Here is a 22,941-nt window from a genome sequence, read left to right as displayed (position 1 = left end):
CCATTATCCTCCAAGATCAACAGAGACCTTGAGGAAACAGTCAGTGTTCTCTTTTCTTCAAGGCTCTTGTGTCTTATGTGGTAAGAGGGTCATTTACAAAAATGATCTTAAAGCTGGGCCTGTGTAAGTGGTATGCCAGGCTTGTGTGGGATAGCATGACTGGATGGGTGTTCACATAGCCAGGGACAGGAGAGGCTCCTAGACACTACTACCTCATGGGTTTAGGTGGTTCCAATGCTGCTTCAAATCCATGGGAATACAGAGACACACATTTGAAGGTAGTAGCTACACTTTCTCTGTACATTTCCTAAATGTCAGGTATCTCCTGGTTAGCTTACCACTTCTTCTTCAATTCAGTACAGTTTGGGGTCTGATTTCTTGTCTTCCATGGCTTCAGTCAACATCAAGGTTTTCTCCTGTCTCTGTCTCTGAGTCCAGGCTCTTTCCCCTAATCTCCAGATAACCTATCCCATACATAATATATATTGGTCACAGCCAACATGTGTTAGGCACTTACTTCAGAGGCAGACATTATTATTGCTCCTGATTTACACACCGGGACCTAGGACTGAATTACCTTCTTAATTACTGTACTAATTACATGGAGTAGTAGGTGAGGGAACTAGCCTTAGTACTTTGGCTCTAGAACCCATGTTCTTAGTCATCAAATGCTTTACTTAAGTGCCTCCATCCCCAGAGTTCAGTCTGTATAGAATTAAGTTTTTCTTCCTTCCTTCTAATATGTTGTCTCCCTTCACATTTTCTGACTCTTTCAGTGTCACCACTTTCTATCTACTTAGCCCAAGATGAAGTATTGGAGGTTGTTTCATTTTCTTACTACAACCCCACAACTCCTGTGGGTCTTGCAACTCAATATGTCATTTCCAAAGCCACCTGCTTTTATATATAATCACTGTGACTTGCTGATTCCAAAAGAAGTCAGACCACCATTCCGTCCACCTGTGTAAATGCCTCCAGGTTCTCTCTACCTAGACTAGCCACTGAATTCTCTGTCCTGAATCCAGCCACAAATGGCTTCTGTGATTCTTTCTCAAGGTGAATCCCTCAGAGCAAAGCTTAATTGCAGAGAATGAAGGTCTAGAAGTGAAGGCTAGTGTTTGGGTCCAGCCTTTCCTCCACCAACTACATTACACTCTGCTTCAGAGCTCAGGCTACTTGCTCTTCTTTGAATGAATTTACATGGTCCTTTTAAACCATTTATAACTGTCCATTTTATTAGCTAATGCATTCTCCTCTTCCAAATCTTAGCATTTGTGGCCTATCCTTTTCCCTGGAGAGAAGTTACAGTATGTTTTGCTTAGCAGTTTGTAACCTCTAGCAATATACTTTACTGTGCCTCCATTTCTTTATGGAGAAGATGAACAATTATAATAGAATCTGGGACATAAATTACTGGAGAATTAGGATAAGTTACTGGAAGATTAGATAAGACAGGTTAAGCACCTAGTCCAGTGCTTGACACAGTACGTGGTATAGTGTTTAGGATGAGTTGGTAGTTGGGCTTGGTGGTGGAGGAAAGATGCTGAGAGATGACAAAAGAAATGTGCCATGCTACCCAAAATCAGGGGGTTCTCTGAGAGTTTGAAGAAGAAAGGACTGACCTTGACTGTCCTCAGACCAAGGCATTAATTAAGGAAGACCATATAGAAGCTGAGTTAGATGGGCAAGTAAAAAAAAGTGCTGTACCTTTGATAAAATGATGACAACCCCTTCACCAACTAATCTGGTTGATCACTATAGAAATGAAAATCACAGAAGTGAAAGATGGGCGGAGATAGAGAGCATCTAATAAATGAAGGGATTTTACTTTGGTTTATGTTGTAAGGATGCTCCTGAAGACTGTCATGTTACATGTTTCAATCTAGTATGAAAAGGACATTGAATTTAAAGCAAGTTTATTGAGCCAGATGCTGGTGCCTCATACCTGTAATCCTAGCTACTCAGAAGACTGAGTTCTGAGGATTGTAGTTTGAAGCCAGCCCAACAGGAAAGTCTATTAGGCTCTCAACCACAATTAATCAACAAGAAAAAAACAGAAGTAAAGGTTGGCTCATCTGATAGAGCACCAGATTTGAACAAAAAAGCCAAGTGAGAGCTCAAAGCTCTGAGTTCAAGCCCTAGTACTGAGCAATACAGAGGAAGAGGAGGAAGTGGAGGAAGAGGAGGGGGACTTGTACAGTGAGACATTTTGTAGAATGGTCATGTATCTCCTGTCCGTCTACATCCTATCCATTGCAAAGCCTTCTTATCCAGGTGCTGACTGCATTAGGGCTGGCAGGGTTTCTTCCTCTTGTGACCTGATAAACCTTTTACTTCCCCTTTACCTTTGTGTTCTTCTGCACATATTGACTTGCATCTTACTTTGATGTGTGTAGGTGCCGTTCATGATTCCTGAGCACAAGGCAGCTAGATCTTGTGTTCCATGGAGCTCCTATAGTACTTAGCAAAGTGAATCAGATAAGAGGCACTCAATCTATTACTTATACGGATTTCAGAATTCTGCCAATGAGATTTGCTCAACACACACTATTAACCAAACCGCAACAAGTGGATTACAAAAAAAAAATTTAGACTTCCAACTCCAACAATAAGAGATGCTACTATCATCCAATTGCAAATTTAAAAGAGAAAGTTGTTCACAGGAAAACTTGCCACTTCCTAGGGAAAAGAACAGGCTTCTTTCTGAGTGCTATGAGCTTCTAAGAATAAAAGAAAACACATGATACTAGAGAAAAAATGTTGTGTTTATGCATGTGAGTGGATATCATTCAGTCTCTTCCCTTGTACACACCTACACAAAAATACTGAACATTGTCCATGGTATTTTTTTTCTTGTGACAGGAAGAAAAATAAATCAAACCAGAGTCATTGTCCCAGATACGGCTGTAAAAGCAGGACTCTGCCAAAGGACTCTTAAATTCCATAAGACTGCCTGGTAGACAACAATTTATTTAATAAAATGTGTATAAAATAAAGTTTAATGGTGCCTATTAAAAGAAGTTGATATGGAATCAGAGTAGTCAAGAGTGTCCTAGGTGCAAAGGACAGCCTGGCAATTACAGCTGGTTTCAGTAGAATCTCTTTTATTATTAATCCTTATGTGACCAACAACCTTATTTTGCAGCAACCCTTCCCAAGGAGATTTAGAAGTGTGTTAGGAAAATACTCCCTTGTCACCAAAAATATTCTAAGCTTGTATAATATTTCTCCCTTATGAAATGTGGATATGAAATGTTTAATACCACAGAGACCTTGAAAACTCTATCAACTGCTTGTTCTAACTCAAGTTTCTCGGCGAATTCATTTGATTGATTCTTTTAATTCAATATTTGTACCAATTCAAGAATATTATCACCTTGGTACTTGAATAAATCTTCCTGGATAACGAAGTAGTCATACAGATAGAAAATATCCACAGGACGATGAAGGAGAATTGTCTCTATCTATATAAAATGCCTTCTGTAGAAACCAATCCAATGCAGTGCTTCGGGTTTGTGATGGTCAAAGCATGGGACTAAGAATGTTGTGAAATCTTTATGCTTGAAGAAGTATCTGTTGCCTTTGGGGTAATCCCCAAAGAAAGGTCTTAAACACCTTTCTCCTTCATTCTCCCTCACTTACTCCAGAATATTTAAAATGTAGTATGGACATGCTTTGATCAGCATATTAGTTGCCACTCAAGGCCTATGTGTTAAAAGTTTGGCCTGTTAAGTGGCATTTTCAGAAATGATGGAACCCTTGGGAAGTAGTTCTGAAGGGAGGTCATTGGATCATTGGAGGGGTTGCTCTTGAGCATAGTTGTGAAAAGAAAGTTGTTTAATGTATTATGCAATTTCTGTTTTTTTTTTTCTGTTTTTCCCCCTATGGTTTATCCCCTGTTATCAGTGTATTTTATTTTGGTACCTTGTGTCTTGTATATATACATCTATCTGATTTGGAGAAGGGAAGGGAACAACAAAATGGTGAGACAATTGAACTTGAAACAATTGAACTTCAAACTAAGAAATGTGGCTTGAAGTATGTTTTCATTGCAGGTAGCTGGCTGTCTGCATGTCATGGAATAGAAAATCAATTTTTAAATAAATTTCTATTAACCACTTTGGAAAAAAAAAGGACAAAGGGTGAACCAATGTAACAGCAATATTCACAAGAGAAGGACTTGGGGGAGGCAAAGTGGGAGCAAAATTAGGGTGGGGGTAACAAGTTTGACAAGAAATGTATTCACTACCTTATGTATGTAGCTATAACCCCTCTGTACATCTCCTTGACAATAAAATTAAATTTTATAAAACCTGAATTTGGCCTCTCTCAGTCACATTCTACCTTTCTTTCTCTTCTCGTGCCCTCAACTCTCCTCTCCCCAAGTAATTTGAGAATTGTCCCCTTTCTTGCATACCCAGCTGACATTGTCCCACTGGTAGGATGACATTTAGACATTCAGCTTCCAAACCTATGAACTTGCCTTGTTAGGAAGTCAGCTTTCTTAGGTATTTTGTTGTAACAATGAAAAGCTAACACTGGCAATAAACTTGCATATAAGCCAGTTAAGTGCCCTGTCACTCTACTAGCTTCTGTCTACGTGGATTTGCTTTTCTTCTGGCCATGATCTTTCTAGCTCGCTCACTCGCTCATTCACAGCCCTTCCAGATTCTGCATTCCTAAAGAGTGAAGGTCTTTCTTTTTCATTGTTGTTTTGTAAGATTTTTATTGTCAAAATACTGTACAGAGGGGTTACAGTTACATAAACAAGGTAATGAGTACATTTCTTATCAAGCATTGTTGCCTCCTCCTTTGTTTTTCCCTTACCATCCCTTCCCTCCCACTTCCCCAACTACACGCCCCCCTCCCCCCACCCCTCCCCCCATCCTCCCACCTCCCCCCCACCTAAATTTTAAGGTTCACTTTTCGACGTCTTGTACATGTCATTGTTCTTTTTTTTTTTTTTGGTCGGCAGTGGGGCTTGAACTCTGGGACTGGGCGCTGTCTCTCAGCTCTTCAGCTTAAGGCTAGAGCTCTACCACTTGAGCCAAGGCGCCACTTCTGGTTTTCTAGTGGTTTATTGGAGATAAGAGTCTCACGGACTTTCCAGCCCAGGCTGGCTTTGAACCGTGATCCTCAGATCTCAGCCTCCTGAGTAGCTAGGATTACAGGCGTGAGCCACCGGTGCCCGGCTTCTCATTGTTCTTATCTGAGGTGAGTTCTGGTCAAACCCACAGTAGCTTTTTCTTACCATCAATAACATTCCCAGAATCAAGCTTTTTTCTCCCAACAACATAACTTTATCAATGTGCACGTTATCATTCTCATCTTATTTTTGTTTGTTTCTAGTTGTTCCTTACATGCTAGCTAACTTATCCTCTTTATGTCTCTCTGTTCTCTCCGACTGCTCTCCATCTGGTTTCTCTAATGACACCAACCTTCTCTGAGGTCTTCATTTTAGGGTTGGAGGCTGAAGTCTGCTCCCCTTGAGAAACTTCCCTTTACTCCTTCTATTCCCTTTCAGTGGTTTCTCCAGGGATAGAAATGTTTGTATTTCTTACTTCTTCTTCTTTGGAGTTTCAGATCCAGAGAAATTATCGCTGCAAAAATTTGTGTTTTTAAAACATTTCAGTTTCGAGGAAGCTCTTAATTACTATGTTTTTAGAGAGTTAGAAGTTTTCTGGTGATGATATTGATGTAGTAATCATGAGCCAAGCCACAAGGCACTGCAGATACATTTCTGATTCAGTGCTCCAAATCCAGTTCGGTCCATTCATCTCTAAAAGCTCACCCTAGCAAACAAAGACAGATATGCAGTGGCATCTTGGACCTTAGCAACAAACTTTGGTAGCATTGTAAAACATTTTTAACTAAATGCTTTATTGAAATATTATATATGTATTATGTGTTTGAGAGGCCCAGAGACAGAAGTATACGTATACAGCTTAGTGAATTATCACAAAGTAGGCATATGCCAAGAGTTACCACTGGTAAAGAAATGACATATAATCAACATCCAAATAAATCTCTTAACACACCTTCAGCCAGTGAATAATATACCACCATCTCTCAAATAAACTACATGACTTAGCTGTGCACATGGTGACCGTTATATGATACAGTATGATTTTCTTGCTCAGCATCATGTTTTTGAATCATTGTGTCATCTAGCACAGAGATAGTTCATTCACTTCAATTTCTTTGTGATATTCTGCTGTAGAGCAGCAGTACAATGTATTGATTCTGCTGGTTTTTTTTTTTTTTTTCTGATTTGGGGCCATTTAGAATAATATGATTCATTGGCAGTATCTGAGAGGGATTCAATGTTCTCTGTCTCCTGGCAGTCACACTCCTGCATAAGGACTGGAGGACAGCCTGCAGCTATGTGGTGCTTCAGGACAGCAGGTCTAAAGGCCTGAGCCCTAGAGCCCTAACAGTGGGTTTAAAAGCATGCCTCCCTATGGTAAACTTCCAAGAACACTAGCAGCCATTCAAGCAGTTGATGCTCATTAGTGAAAGCACACGATTTCTCAACTGTGTGGTAGTGAAGAACCCCAAAAGCAATGTGGTCCCAGATTTGTGAGTCACGTGGATACACTACTTCAAAGAGTGCCTGATTGTCTTGTTAGTGTGTCAGTCAGCTTTCCATCACCGTGTCAACCTGCCTAAAAAAAAAGTCTGCTAAAAAAGACGAAAGGTTTATTTGGTCTCATGGTTCCAGCCTGTGTGCACATGGCTCCATTACTATTATGTGGAGGAACAACTAACATAAACATCAAACATCAAGGCAGGAAGTGCACAGGTGAGCAAAGCTGCTCACATCCCAGGATGTGAGAGATCTCTGGTTCATAGCAAACTGAGAGATCTCTGGTTCATAGCAAAGCACCTTCCCACAAACCCACTAAGACATGAATCCATCAGTGGCTTAACCCATTGATTAAGGAAGAACCCTCCAGATCTAGTCACTTCCCCAAAACTCTGCTAGACTGGGAACCAAGCCTTCAACACACAAACATTGAGGGACATTTCAGATCTAAAGCACAACCAACATCTGTCTTTTTTGTTGTTGTTGGTCCTGGGGCTGGAACTCAGAGGCTGGGCACTGTCCTTCAGCTGTTTTGTTCAAGAATAGTTCTCTGTCACTTTGAGCCACAGCACTACTTCCAGTTTTCTGTGGTTTATTGGAGATAAGAATCGCCAAGCCCCAGCTGCCTTTGAATTCTGATCCTCAGATCGCAGCATTCTGAGTAGCTAGGCTTACAGGTGTAAGCCACTAGTGTCTGGATTAAAGGTCTGTCTTTCTTAAGATTGCTTTTATACATTTTGTCACACAAGGTTGCTATTATTTACATATGTTTCAAATACTGTTTCCTGAACTGAGATGGTCATTTTACTTTTACTAAGGTATCCTGATGAGTTTACATTCCAAACGATAACATGGTTTCCCTTATGCTTTATGTTTACTATTTTTTATTCTTATTTAACAAACTCTTATTTGAAAATTATGGAGCTATTTTGCTATGTCAGTTAGAAATTATCTTGCTCTACTATTGTGTCATTAGATCTGCAGTTTGTGTGAAATTGGTTTTGGTTATGAAGAGAAATAGGGGACAGTGTCCATTGTCTTCTCTGAGGATAATCAATTGATCCAACACCATTTTATTGAAAAGACTTTTATACCCACTGTACACAGTACTTCCTTAGCCATAAATCAAGTTTGTGCACGTAGTCTGTTTCCGAGTTCTGCTTCTCTCTCTAGCTCTCAGCATCTATCATTGAGTAAAATACATGACAAACTATTTACTGTGGCTTTATTACAAATCTCTATGTCTGGCAACTGTCTCCAACTTTGGTTATTTTCAATTTAGAATGAGTTTCTAATTTTCACAAAACAAATAAATGAATCCTTTTGGGATTTTATTGTGATTATCTATCAATATAGAAAGGATTGTTTTCTCCATAATACTGGCTCATCTAATTAATGAACATAATATATTACTTCATATATTTAGATATATATTGATAATTTTTAAAGTAATAAATCTTAAGCTGGGTGCTGTTGACTCATCTCTATATTCCTACTTGTGCAGGGGACTGAGATCCAAAGACTGTGATTTCAAAACAAGCTAAGGCAAAAGAGTCTTGGAGCCTCCATCTTCAAATTAACCAACACAGAGCTAGGCTGGAGGCATGACATAAGTAATAGAGTACCAGACAAGAAAATGCAAAGCCCTGAGCTCCAACACCAATATCAACAACAACAAAAATAATAATCATAGTAACCAACTTTAGTTTTTTTATGTAGAAGTTTAACACATTACTGTTTGCATTCACTTTTAGATATCTGAAGTTGTTTTGATGTGTTTGTAAAATTACTTTAAATTGAATATTCTATTTGTCATATAAAAATTAAAGTATATCAGTCAGAATGGCTAAGTTTACAAAAGTCTTCCAAAATTAATTTAATAATTCTAAGAGTGCATAAAGTACATTGTTTTAGGAATGTTGCATTCCTACCATGAGCAATTAATGATACTTTTATTTATTTATTTTGACCTCATATTATGCTACGATATTATCATAGTGTACTGTGCATGGCTCTCTTTAGAATGCTAAATAGACAGCAGTGGGAGGCAGTGTGTGTGTGTGTGTGTGTGTGTGTGTGTGTGTGTGTGCGCGCGTGTGCACACGCACACACGTGCCAGTACTGGGCTTAAATATTCAGGGCCTGCATGCTTTCACTTAGCATTTTCACTCAAGGTTGCTGTCTACCACTGTAGCCATAGCGCCACTTCTGGCTCTTGGCTGGTTAATTGGATTTAAGAGTCTGTTATATTTTTTATCCCTGGCTGGCTTCGAACGTTAATCCTCAGATTCCAGCTTCCTAAATAGCTGGGATTACAGACTTAAACCACCAATACTCAGCCTTCTTGAACTCAGAAGTAAAGCTTTCAACATTTCACCTTGGAACATAACATCTGATGTAAGTTTTATTCAGATAATCATAACCAATTTGCTAATAGTTTGGATCTTTTAAAAGAATGAATAGTGTCCTACATTATTAAAGTAACCTTTGGTGTTTCTCTCGTGTGCATGTGCTCCTGTGCTCTGTCTCTGTCTCTCTCTCTCTCTCTCTCTCTCTCTCTCTTCTCTCTCTCCTCTCTCTCTGCTCTCTGTCTCCTCTCTCTCCTGGAGCTTAACTTCAAAATCTAGGCACTATCCCTGAACGTTTTTGCTCAAGGCTAGCATTCTACCACTTGAATCACAGCTCCTCCGCTAGTGACTTGTTGTTGTTGTTGTTGTTTGGTAGCTAATTGAAGGAGAGTGTCATGGATTTCATGTACTATTTGGCTTTGAAGTAGCTAAGATACAAACATGAGGCACTAGCACCCAGCATGTGTTCTCTTATACTCCATTAAATAGTGAATTGCATTGATTATTTTTTTTTAATTAAGTCAAATTTGGGTTGTTAAGACAACCACAACATGACTATGATTTGTTTTCTTCCACAAAATGCTGGATTTTGTTTGTTACTATTTTAGGACTATTGTATAGATTTTGCATAAAGGCTTTTATTTCAGTTTCTCATTCAAAATTCTTAGATGTTGGTGTTTAGCTTTTGTTGCTTTGATGAAATACGTTAGAAGATATTTAAAATATTTCTGTCCTATAAAAATTTGTAAAATGGGCTGGGAGGGTGGCTCAGTGGTAGAGTGCTTGCCTTGCATGCATGAGGCCCTGAGTTCGATTCCTCAGCACCACATAAGCAAAAAGGAAAAAGCCGGAAGTGGCGCTGTGGCTCAAGTGGTAGAGTGCTAGCCTTGAGCTGAAGAGCTGAGGGACAGTGCCCAGGCCCAGAGTTCAGGGCCCATGACCAGACCCAAAGAAAAATATTTGTAAAATACTGCAGTTAGTTTTTCCTTTAATACTTATATAAGTCCTGAGTAAAGACAACTAGAGCTATGATTTTATTTTTCATGGGAAGTTTTCCATAATGACTTTATTTTTTAATAGGTATGAGACAATCAAGGTTTTCATGTCATCTAAGTTTTCAAAGATACTGGCACCCCTCAGTAGATGAATGGATCAAGAAATTGTGGTATATATACACAATGGAATTCTATGCCTCCATCAGAAAGAATGACATTGCCCCATTTGTTAGGAAATGGAAAAACTTGGAAAAAATTATATTAAGTGAAGTTAGCCAGGCCCAAAGAAACGTAGGTCCCATGGTTTCCCTTATTTGCAATATCTAGTATATGTATGAGTCAAGCGGAAAAGGTCAGATAATGTGATGTCAGGAAAATGAACGCTTAGATATGTATTTTAATGTTTTTTTCTTTCATGCATGTGTTTCTAACGCATTTATAAGATTATCTCTTTGTTGCATTGTATGTCCTTCCCCCACAGTATAACCCTTGCTTTCACTATATTTGATGTCAGTATAACTTGTGGAGGAGATGGGGAAAAACCAGTTGTTTAAGGATACAGGTGGACCTGTTGCAACAAGGAGAAGTACAAGTTGTCATGTCCAAAACGAGCTTTACAACGTCGGTGCGGGGGGGGGGGGGGCGGGGGTGGATGGGGAAGGGGGGGAAGGAGAAGGATTGGGATTGGGGGGGAGGGGGGAAGCTGGAAAGGGATGTGAAGGGTAAACCAAAGGAGGAGGCTGCAATGCTTGGTAAGAAATGTACGCATTATCCTGCCCATGTAATTGTAACCCCTCTGTACAGTATGTTCACAAATAAAATTAAATTAAATTAAAAAAAAAAGATACTGGCATCTAAGGTATGAGACCTTCTAATATCTATAACAACTCTAAGTTCAGGATATGTAGGGATGTTTAATTTGGCCATCCTTATTTTGGTTTTATGAGAATATCAAGATGCATTGTATTTTTAAGTTCATATGTTGAATTGAAAACCCTTTGTATTACTTAAAGATAATTAAAAATAAAGTAAGTAAATAAAGTAGAAAATAACTGCTAATCAAATGAACATGAAACTCTTTGAAAACAAAATACAATAAATTCATTCATTCATTAAAATAATACCTTAGTCTGTTATGACAAGTATTTACCACTTTTATCAATCTCTTCAAAGAACGAGCTTTTGGATTTGTTGATGTTCTTAACAACATATTGTTTCTTATTCCATTAATATCCACGTATTTTTAGTGCTTCCGTTTACATATTGGCTTTAATCTGTTGTTTTGTTTCTTTTCTAATAGCTATTTTGATCATTTTCAGCCTTTCTCTCTATCCCATGCATTTAAGACTATACATTGTCTTCTAATCTGTGCTTCCTACCTCACAGGTTTGACAAGTACAGCCTTTTTCACTTTTATTGCTTCAGTATTCTGGGTATTTATGGAAGTTATTCCTCCTTTATAGTCCTGTATCTTCAGGCAATTCGGCCAAACTTATCTATAGGTTAGAAGCACACTGAAGCTGTCCAGACACCAACCACTGAGAGGGAAAAGGGAGGCAAGCACAGGACTCAACTCTGTTCTTTCTTCTTATTCTTTGTCCTAAAATGTTTCGGTGTCTCTTTTAAATTGTTCACTGGTTTATCTGAAAATTATTAGAATGTAGTTATTTATATAACATCTCCAAAGGAAAGCTTCATATATTTTTGAAGCTGTTTTTAGAGGTTTGAACCTGGATATTGATCAAAAACACTCATTCGTAGCCAAGTGCTGATGGCTCATACTTGTAATCCTAGCTTCTCAGGAGACTGCGATCTGAGGATCTCAGTTCAAAGCCAGCTTGGGCATAAAAGCTCATGTGACTTTTGTCTCCAGTTAGCCACCAAAAAAGCAAGAACTGAAGCTATGGCACAGTGGAAACATGCCAGCCTTGAGTCAAAAAGCTAAAGGACAGGTCCCAGGCACTGAGTTCAAGCCCCAGTACTGGCACCAGATGGAGAGAGAGAGAGAGAGAGAGAGAGAGAGAGAGAGAGAGAGAGAGAGAGAGAGAGAGAGAGAGAGAGAGAGAGAGAGAGAGAGAGAGGAGAGGAGAGGAGAGGAGAGGAGAGGGGAGAAACAGAATAACAGAATACATAAAAGCCAACAATTCTCATGTAAAACTGTTACCTGGTTTAGAGTTTGTATTTATGCAATTTGCTCTGAGAGAAAAGTTTTTTCCAAAAGTAGAATGGTTTTATATAGATGAAATAATTCTTTTCTAATTATTGGATTATTATTCAGTGATGCACTGCAGTAGAAAAAAGTCAATGAATTATGGAATTTGGTCTCAAGAAGTTTGAATGTAAAGTTCAAGTAGTGATTTCTACAAAATGAGTAAATCATTCTGACTATAAGTGAGGAAAAATGCCTGCCTTCTTCACAATTCTATTGAGACAGTGATATGCCTTGTATAATAGTAGCAACCATTTATGTCTCTGGACACACCAGCTGATTCGTAGATATTCCAAATTCATAGCAAACTACAATGATGCTCTTACTATTCATTTGAATATGTAAAATTGCAAATAATTTTTATTGAAGTCCAGGAGAATTCACTGATCTTCTGTTTATTTTCTTTTACTTTTTACTCCTTCTTAAATATTTCCTCTCCATTCTAGCAACAACAATAATAATTACAGAATAATGATGTAAAGTGACACCTTTGATGACATATCTGTATGGATCTATTACCGGCCTATGCTATGAGGACTAAGTAGTATAAAGCCATGACTAATTTTTGATATTTTGAACTCTTATTATTCACTGGTTTCTTGAGAAAGATTAAAATTCTATCAACAGTGTAACAACTTATTGCACTGCAAAGAAGGGGCGGGATGTAAAAGAAGTGAGGAAATAACCTGGGATAATTTAAATAGGCTACTTTGTAAAAGAAAAATTATCCTGAAATAAGGTAGAGACTATGGAAAACAATTAATTACTCTAATATCTTGGAAGTTGTCAAATGAAGGCTCCGTAATTCATAAGCATGTCTCATTAAATCTCACTACACAATTTACCTTTTTTTTATTACTTTTCCACTAGCCACAATGGTTTGATTAAGCATTAAGTCAGCCTCAGTCGCTGCTATATGAATATGTTTAACATTCATACATTTTCATGTGCATGATTTATCACACTTGTTTATAACTCTTTCTTTCATCTTTTTTCCATTTTAAAAAAATGATACTTTCCTAGTGACATTTAGCTCCAGTAGGAAAAAATCCTGTTGATGCTACACAAGCCATTTATGAAGCTGTTTTGTGAATTTGAAAGTTGCTGTGCCTGTATGCATCTCATACCTCCTTCAAACCATGTGATTAGCCCACTTACTTCAGCATCCCTACGTGCTGTTTGCTTGATCCTGAAGTTCATTGTTACCAAAATTTCTTTCTGTTTTTGAAATGTTTTGGCAATGTTTCTCCATAGCAACTAAAAAGACACAGAGAAAGAAAACATTTCCATTTTCTCCTTTATGAATGGCCTTACAGTAATTCAAACATCAAAATGATGAAGTTGGGTACAATGATGAAGACCTTTAATCCTCGTTACCCTGCAGGTAGAGGTAGGAGGATCAGAGTTCAAGGTTAGCCCAGAAAAAGTGTGAGACTCCATCAGAAAAAAAAATCCCTAAAATTGAAAGGTTGGAAGCATGATTTAAGCAGCAAAATGCTTACCTGCCAAATATGAGGCTCTGAGTTCAATACAGGTACCATTAAAAAATCAAAAGAATAAGTAAAGCCTTCTTTTATGTACACACACACACACACATACACACACACACACACACACACACACACACACACACACACACGCATGCACGCACCCATGCACGCACACACAGAACAACCCTACTCTAACTGGGTCTTGGTATTATAAATAATTCACACCTGTAATTCCCACTCTCAGAAGGCTGAGGCAGGAAAATCATAAGTTCAAAGCCAGCCTGCACTGCATAGCCAGAACCTGTCCCCCCAAAATTTAAAATATAAAAGTAAATGAAGTAAGAATAAAAGCCAATAAATGTATTCTAGAAGAAGAACTAGACAACAAGGAAAAGGAAATGAAGAAGAAAAAGGAGGAAGAACAAAGAATCAATGAAGCCATACTTTCCAGTATTCTGTCTGTGGCATCTATTTCATCCAAATGGGTTGTGAAGTCCACACTCAGATTTCCCATCACTCTCCAGCTACAACAGAGAAGTTTTCAGAAATGACTATAATCAGAATTGTAGCCCAAAGTAGTATTTGGAAGATAAACAAAGCCTTGCCAGCAATCAGTACTGTGGTAAATTGTGTTCTACTTGGGGTTTTGCTTTTGTTCCAATTACCCTTGGCACTCGTGCTTTACCATTTCATTAGATTTCTTAGGCTGCAGTGTTCTGAGGTTACTGGGATGTGACATCTTCGTATGAAGACAGAGTGTGCATGCTGCCTGCTCCTGAGTCTAGCAAACATCGCTACCCCCCATCTCCCAGGGCCTGTCTTTAAAACTGAGATTAACTGTGTGTCTTCCTATGCTATGTGATAAAGGGGAAAAGAGAGAAGAAAAGAGCCTTAATTAATAACAGAACAGCAATTTTACCTCTAGATACCTGCATATCTCCAGGAATTCACTCTTCATTCCTACCTTCACTTTCTGACACTCAAGTTCATCAGTAAAGTTTTATGTCTTTTTCCACACCTGAAATGTAGAGTCTTCACATATTTACTCCTCAGTCCCTTGAGACTTTGCATATGTTACCCCTGGCTGCGACTGAGATGCTCCTGTCAATCATTTTACCTAGATGCTTTGCATTCATCTATTTGGGTCCATTGAGCATCATTTCCTGAAAGGTCTCTTCCCAAAGTAAGTCAGATCCTCCAATTAATGGGAATATCAATCCCATGTTCCTCCCTGAACTTAGCATTTGTATAATTTCTTATCCACGCTTATACTCACCTCAGCCATGCTTGTTTCCTTCTGGCTATATTTTCCAATCTGCTGCAGGCCCCAGTAGTGACAGTGGTTGACCAGAGTGATAGCACCACAGAGATTAGAAAGACTTTTAACTCTTCTCCCCAAACCATCCTTCATGCCATCCCAGGCAAAACCATACAAAAATACTTAGTAGAAAATATATAATAATTTTTATCCAACAAACAGAAATATCATTTCACTGTATGCCAATGAATGTCTTGTGTCTGTAACCCTTCCTAGTCAAGAGGCTGAGGTCTGGAGGATCATAGTTTAAACCCCGTCAAGGCAAAAAAGGTAGTGAGCCCCCATCTCCAAAATAACTAGCAATGAGCCAGGTTTGAGATGTGGCTCAAATGATTAGAACCCAGTTAAACAGATAAACCTAGCAATTGTGAAGCCTTGAGTCCAATCACCAATACTTTAAAAAAAATCTCATTGAAAGCATGAGCTCATGAATTATTACAAAGCATCACCATATTTATAGACCTGTTATATATATATATATATATATATGTATAGTATAGTATAGAAACTTAGCTACCTCAAGAAGCTAGCTTCCAAATCTGTACTGTTCTCCTCACTTCCAGTGGCAAGTCTCACTTTAGAAAACCTCTGACAAGAGGTTTTCTCCCCAGTCATAGAGTAACCCAAACCCTTACTCTCCTGTTTATTCAGAACTCACTCTATTCAAGAAAAACTGATGGCTCTTATGTATGTGACTTCAAACACTGGATCTTGTAGTGGTGATGTTAAGATGCTTTCATGCCCTTTGTTTCAAATCTACCATTTTCAAAGTCTTACTATGTAATCATCAGATGCATAAGAATATTTTACTTACAACAGTATTCCTTGCAATGATATCTATAATGGTAAAAATCAGGGAAAAAAATAATGCCCTGGAACAGAGAATCAGTACTCACAGGTGCTTACAATTATTATTGGAATGCTTATGTGAAAGAAATTGTTGCCATCTATTTTCACAGGCTCCACAAACTTGGATGGAAAACATCAAAAAATAATTCCAGAAAGTTTCAAAAAGCAAAACTTGAACATGTTTTGCATTCAGCAGTCAATGGAGTGCAGGAATAAGGTGAAATGTGGGTACACCTGCAGTAGCTCTCTTCATCTGACATGCACCCAGCTTTTCTCAGTGCTTACTAGAATACTGCATTCTCTGCTTCTGCAGTGTTTTTTTCTGAACTGAACACAGACAAATCTCTCATTATCCCCCAAACAACATGGTAGAAAACCTTTTGGCAAAACATTTCCATTCTATTAGGAATTATAAATCATCCAGAGATGAGTTAATACATACAAAAGGATGTTTCTTGGTTATGTACAAATGCTACATCAGTTTCCCTAAGGGACTTGAGCATCCTTGAATCTTTGTACCCATGGCAGAGGGAGCTAAAATCAATCCCTCACTAAGGGACAGCTCTATTGGCTTCTTTGTCATTTTGTCCCAATTCTTTTTTCCCCTAATTTTATACCAACACATATAGCTACTTGCTTTCAGGGAGATCATTACAGCAAATCCCAGCAAGAGAGAAGTAGAAACATATGAACCAAACTTTCTCATTGAGTTAGAACCAATCCTTCAAGAGCCACTGAAAATCTTATCTCCACAAAGAACTTCCCAAGGCCCTAGCCACCACTTTCACCTCCCTGCATCTGCAAGTCTTGAAATTTATCTCTATTTTCCCATTGGTCCTTCACCATTTGACCTGCACTATAGAAGCACAACACAGGATCAACTGGCACGCAGACCACATGACACACTCCTATGTCTCCACTAGGTTGTAAAGCCAGCCTGATATCACCAGGAACACTGCCTGGCAACCACCACCATTTCCATCCTGACAACCGCAGTGCTCTGGTAGATAATCACCGAATTACAGGTAGCAAGGGATGGGAGATATATTTTATGCACATAACATAGATGGCTATACGCAGTTATATAGTTTTATATTGAAATCATAAACTATAAACCAGCCAGTTCCCATTAAAAAGAAAAAAAAAGTCCAGTGCATTATGGCTATGCTGAGGTGTCTCTATTTAATGGTTTGTTTAGACTGTTACTCTTATTAAGGGGCCTTAATTCATTAAAAGGGTACTTGTTTTTCTCCTTTGCAAATAGCCTTGAGACAAAAATTGTAAACCAAAGTAATTTATCACCTTGCCAGGCTCAGCAAACATTACATATGGTACAGGGAAGAAATGCTAATTAGACCTAATTGAGGGAAATGAACACAAAATCCAAATTATCAAGTATTTTCAAAGAAAGCAGATCTTATGGTTTTAAATACAGACGGAATCTTCCAAACTAACTCCAGATAGCATGCTGTCAAGTGGCAGTCCTACTGGGCCTGTTTAGCAAATAACTGCGATTACAGTCTACTGAGCAGATTATTTGTGCTTAAATTAAAGCTGTTAACATACATGCTGCTTCCCAGCTCCTGTCCCTGAGTTACAACTAGGGAGATTCATCTCTCTTACTGTCTGTGCTCCCTCAACGGGTATGGTCCTTAATGCACCCACGCATGCTCCCTACCCATATTTAAGCCCCATTACAACCCTTCTCCCCAGACCAAACTTAGGAGCTGCCAGGCTGTCTAGTCCTGCCCTGGTGTGATTTCTTTTCATTCTAGTAGCCATCCATGATGTCACTAGTTAGTACTCGCTTAATGCCAGGGATGCTTTAGATGTGTCTGCTTGGGTAACCTGTGTATCAACCTGGCAATTAAGCAGAATCATCTGTTTGGCACAGGAGGCTCTTTGAACAACTACAATCCCACTCTGCATCCTCACTTCAACCTATGAGTTCCTTCATCCCTGGAAGATACCAGCTTTTCCTACATACACCTTTTTTTCCTCTCCAGCCTTTCCAGAACTTTCTCAGGGAAAGTTAGTAATTCTTCTCCACAAATATCTGGAAAGGCCTTCTCTTCAGGATCTCCTGCAGCACCCTATCTGAACAGGACTAAGGTAGAGGAAGATTTTCACTCACAGTGAGTACAGCTGGGCATTGCAGCTGACAGTTGTGCATGTCCAATGCCTACATGGGTTTCTTACGCTGGAGACCAATGAAAATGAAGTTTATCCTGAATGAGTTAGAAATCAATATATAACCGGTTGCTGATGGCTCACACCTGTAATCCTAGCTATTGAGGAGGCTGAGATCTGAGGATCACAGTTCAAAGCCAGCTTGGGCAGGAAAGTCCATGAGACTCTTACCTCCAATTAACCACCAGAAAACCAGAAGTGGCACTGTGTCTCAAATGGTAGAGCGCTTGCCTTGAGCTGAAAAGCTCAAGGACTGAGCCTAGGCCCAGAGTTCAAGATCCACAACCTACCAAAAAAAGAAAAAGAAAGAAATCAATATATATCGTTGCCAATTCACATAAATATTGCATCCTGTCACACCCAGTTGGGTAAACTTATAGATAATTATATAACAGATATAATTATTTCAATATATTCTTAATTATTCCTAATATATCATATATTACATAATAATATAATTTATAATGTATTAATTATATCTATATAATATATAATATAGTATATACTATATTATATAGTATATACTATATTATATATTATATAACATAATATATAATATAGTATATACTATATTATATATTATATAACATAATATATAATATATAATATTAGTATGTTATATAATATTACATAACAATACAGATTATATAATGATGCTTGTTCAGTTGATGCCTAAGTGTTTCTTAGGAAGTGACTAAAGAAATAGCTCAATAATGACTGTGCAGCTGGCTCTGTTGTTGAGCTGGGATTTCGATGGGTAGTAACACCTGGATTTGGCTTTACTTCTGTCCCTGGGTGGGTCTGACCAATGCTCTCTCAGGCACAGCCAGTAGAATGAATGCGCCTGGTCTTGTAGAAAAAGCAGCTTCCTGCCTGGGCAGTCCTCAATCAACCACCTGCAGCCCATTTGTTGGCCCTCAGGCACCATGACATCTAGCTCATAAAAACACTAAACCACCTCCCATGCTGCTGGAACTCAAAGTTACAACTGTTTCATTCCTTATTTTGTGATGACAATAACTGAAATGAAGTCAGGATCTTTCTATTCCCACACTACAGGCTTCTCAAGGACAAGGTTAGACTCTGAATCTCAATGTCAGAGATGTAGTAAATACGGAACAGTGTCACCAGATCAGCTAGTGACTGAATGCAACAATAATCCCAAGGAGGGTGGAGATGTTCATGTCCTGTCCCAAACTCTCTGCAAGTCTTGAAAAAGTAGTTGGAGGCTGCTTGAAGACTTTGTCACACCATGTGATAGTGTCTCTGTTCAAAGATGTACTCCTCCATTCCTTTAGCAAATAAAAGTAAATACAAAAGCTCTTTTAAAATATGTGTTCCTGCCAATTTTCAGTGTTTCCTGCCTGTTGTCTTATCTGCTCAGGAGGCTGAGCCTTGAGGACCAAGACCAAAAGCCCACCTGCACAGAAATGTGTGCACATGCGCACACTTATTCTGTGTACATATGCATGCTCTGTTCCATTGTCTATCCATGAATATTTCAGTTAGGTAACCAAGTTCTAATCGTCTAATATAAAACCAGAATCTGCAAAAGAAACATATTTCATGCATCCTAAGGTATACATCCTTTTATTCACACCCAATGCTTTTGGATAGCTCAGCCTCTGCCATACTTTCTGTTCTGGAATTGTCATATTGGAATTGCAAAGAGAAGAAATGCACATTCATCCCTTGGAGAGGGGTGTAACACTTGAAATTTTATTCCCTAGTTTGAATATTTCCCTTATAGTTCACCTTCTTAATGTATTTGATAAATCTGACTCCAGTGCATTCTGAGCAAAGGTAAAAACAGAAAAGAAAGCAAAAGAAAAGAAAAGGAAAGAAAACTGGAGTCTAATCAAATTAAATGTTGACAAATTTGACCAAAAGTTCTGGATTCACTGCGGCAGGCAATGGGTCTTTGTAAGTGAGGGAATGGAGGACCCAGCCTTGTCTTAATCTTCTGTGATAAAACTTTCTTAGCTCATGCTGTCTACAGGTTTGTGTGCCAAGCAGATACCTAAGAAAAGAGTGCACAGTGGTGGGAATATTTTTTCAAGAAGAGGGAGCTGGGTTCCAATGGTTCAGCCTAATTCTAGCTACTCAGATGGCTGAGGCCTGGAGGATCTTGGCCCAAAACCAGTATAGGCAGAAGAGTCAGCAAAACTCCACTTTCAAAATAACCAGCAAACACCTAGGCTAAACTCAGGAACAAAACAAGGATGTCGACTCTCTCCACTCCTTTTTAATTTAGTATTAGAATGCCTAGCTAAAACAATAAGACAGATGCAAACGTAAAGGGGATCCAAATACAGAAAGATGAACTAAAACTGTACCTCTTTACAGATGACATGACCTTGTATTAAAAGAACCCCAAGGACTCCACTCCCAAGTTACTCTAGCTGATCCAAAACTTTGGCAAAGTAGTAAGGTATAAAATTAACCCTCAAAAATCAATGGCTTCATAGACACATGAAGAAATGCTCAACCTCTCTAGCCATAAAAGAAATGCAAATCAAAACAACACTGAGATACCACCTCACCCCAGTTAGGATGGCTATAATCAAGAACTCTAATAAAAACAGATGCTGGAGGGGATGTGGCCAGAAGGGAACCCTACTGCATTGTTGGTGGGAGTGTAAACTTGTTCAGCCACTTTGGAAAGTAGTATGGAGTTTCCTCCACATAGAGCTCCCCTATGATCCAGCAATCCCACTTTTGGGCATTTACCTGAATGATCACAAACAAGGCCATACTACAGCTAGCAGCACAACTATGTTTATTGCAGCATTATTTACCATAGCTAAGACATGGAACCAACCCAGATGCCCCTCAGTAGATGAATGGATCAAGAAAATGTGGTATATACACACAATGGAATTCTATGCCTCCATCAGAAAGAATGACATTGCCCCATTTGTTAGGAACTGGAAAGACTTGGAAAAAATTCTATTAAGTGAAGTAAGTCAGGCTCAAAGAAACATAGGTCCCATGATTTCCCTTATTTGCAATAACTAGTATATGTCTGAGACAAGCAGAAAAGGTCAGATAAGTTGATGTTAGGTAAAATGAACCTCAAGATAAGGACTCAAATGGTTTTTCTTTCTTGCTTTTGTTTCTAACATATTTATAAGATTATTTCTTTGTTGCTTTGTATGTCCCTTCCCCACGGTATAACCCCTGTTTTGATGTGGTATAATTTGTGGAGGGGAAGGGAAAAAAAATTGTTTAAATAGGGATACAGGTGGATCCATTGCAACAATAGATGTACAAGACGTTATGTCAAAAAATAAACTTTACAACTTTGGTGAGGAGAGGGGAGGGAGGGAAGGGAGAGGGCAGGGACGGTAGGGGGAAACAAAGGAGGAGGCAACAATGCTTGATAAGAAACATACTCATTACCTTGCTCATGTAATTGTAACCAATCTGTACGGTATTTTCACAAAAAATTAATAAAAATAAAAAAATCAATGGCTTTTCTGTATGTCAACAATGAGAAGAGCACAGCTGAAATCAGCAAAGCAACTCCTTTTGTAATAGCCCCACAAAAAATAAAATAAAATACGTAGGAATTAACTAAAGAAGTGAAGGACATTATGATAAAAACTTTAAAAACCTGAAAAAAGGAATTAAAGTAGAACTTAGGAAGTGGAAAAGCCTCTTATGTTCCTGGATTGGGAGGATTAACATCATGAAAGTGGCAATACTTCCAAAGACTATCTACAAATTCAATGTAATACCCATCAATATCCCCACATCATTCTTGAATGAAATAGAAGAAACAACCCAAAAATTCATATGGAACAATAAAAGACACCGAATAGCAAAAAAAAAATCCTTAGCAGAAAAAACAGTGCTGGAGGAATATCAATACCAAATTTCAAACTATACTACAAAGCCATAGTAATCAAAAGAGATTGGTGCTGGCACAAGAACAGACCTGAGAACCAATGGAATAAAACTGAAGACCCAGAAATGAACCTGCAGACCTATAGCCAGCTTCTCTTCAATAAGGGAGCTAAAATATAGAATGGAAGAAAGACAGCCTCTTCAGGAAATGGTGCTGCCAAAATTGGTTAAACACCTGTAGAAAACTAAAGCAAGATACTTATATATCACCCTGCATCAGAATCAACTCCAAATGGATCAAAGACAAAGCAGACACTCTGAAGACAGTACGGGAAGGAATAGAAGAAACTCTAGAGCTCCTTGGCACAAACCGAAATTTTCTTAGTAAATACCCAGAAACACAACAAATCAAAGAAAGGTTGGATAAATGGGATTGCATGAAATTGCAAAGCTTCTGCATGGCAAAGGACATAGCTAGTAAGACCAATAAAAAGCCCACGGACTGGGAGAAGATCTTCTCTAGCTATGCTTAGAAATCAAAAAATTAAATCCTCCAAAAACAAATCCTCAAAGAAACAACTGCCTGATTAATAAGTGGGCTAAAGACTTAGAGAAACTTCTCTGAAGAGGAAATAAGAATGGCCAATAGACACATGAAGATATACTCAAGTTCTCTAGCCATAAAAGAAATGCAAATCAAAACAACATTGAGATTCTACCTCACCCCAGTTAGGATGGCTATAATGAAGAAATCTAATGATAACAGATGTTGAAAGGGATGTGGCCAGAAGGGAACCCTACTGCATTGTTGATGGGAGTGTAAACTTGTCCAACCACTTTGGTAGGAGTATGGAGGTTCCTCAAAAGACTCCACATAGAGCTCCCCTATGACCCAGAAATCCCTCTTCTGGGCATTTACCCAAATAATCACAAACAACATCATACTAAAGCTAGCAGCACAATTATGTTTATTCCAGCATTATTCACCATAGTAAGATATGGGGCCAATCCAGATACACTTCAGTAGATGAGTGGATCAAGAAAATGTGATGTGTGTGTGTGCGTGTTTGTGTGTGTGTGCGTGTTTGTGTGTGTATGTGTGTGTGT

The sequence above is a fragment of the Dipodomys spectabilis genome, unplaced genomic scaffold (assembly GCF_019054845.1).
Source record: "Dipodomys spectabilis isolate Male_0828 unplaced genomic scaffold, ASM1905484v1 ptg000187l, whole genome shotgun sequence".
Classification (NCBI taxonomy): domain Eukaryota; kingdom Metazoa; phylum Chordata; class Mammalia; order Rodentia; family Heteromyidae; genus Dipodomys; species Dipodomys spectabilis.
This window is presented reverse-complemented; position numbering follows the sequence as displayed.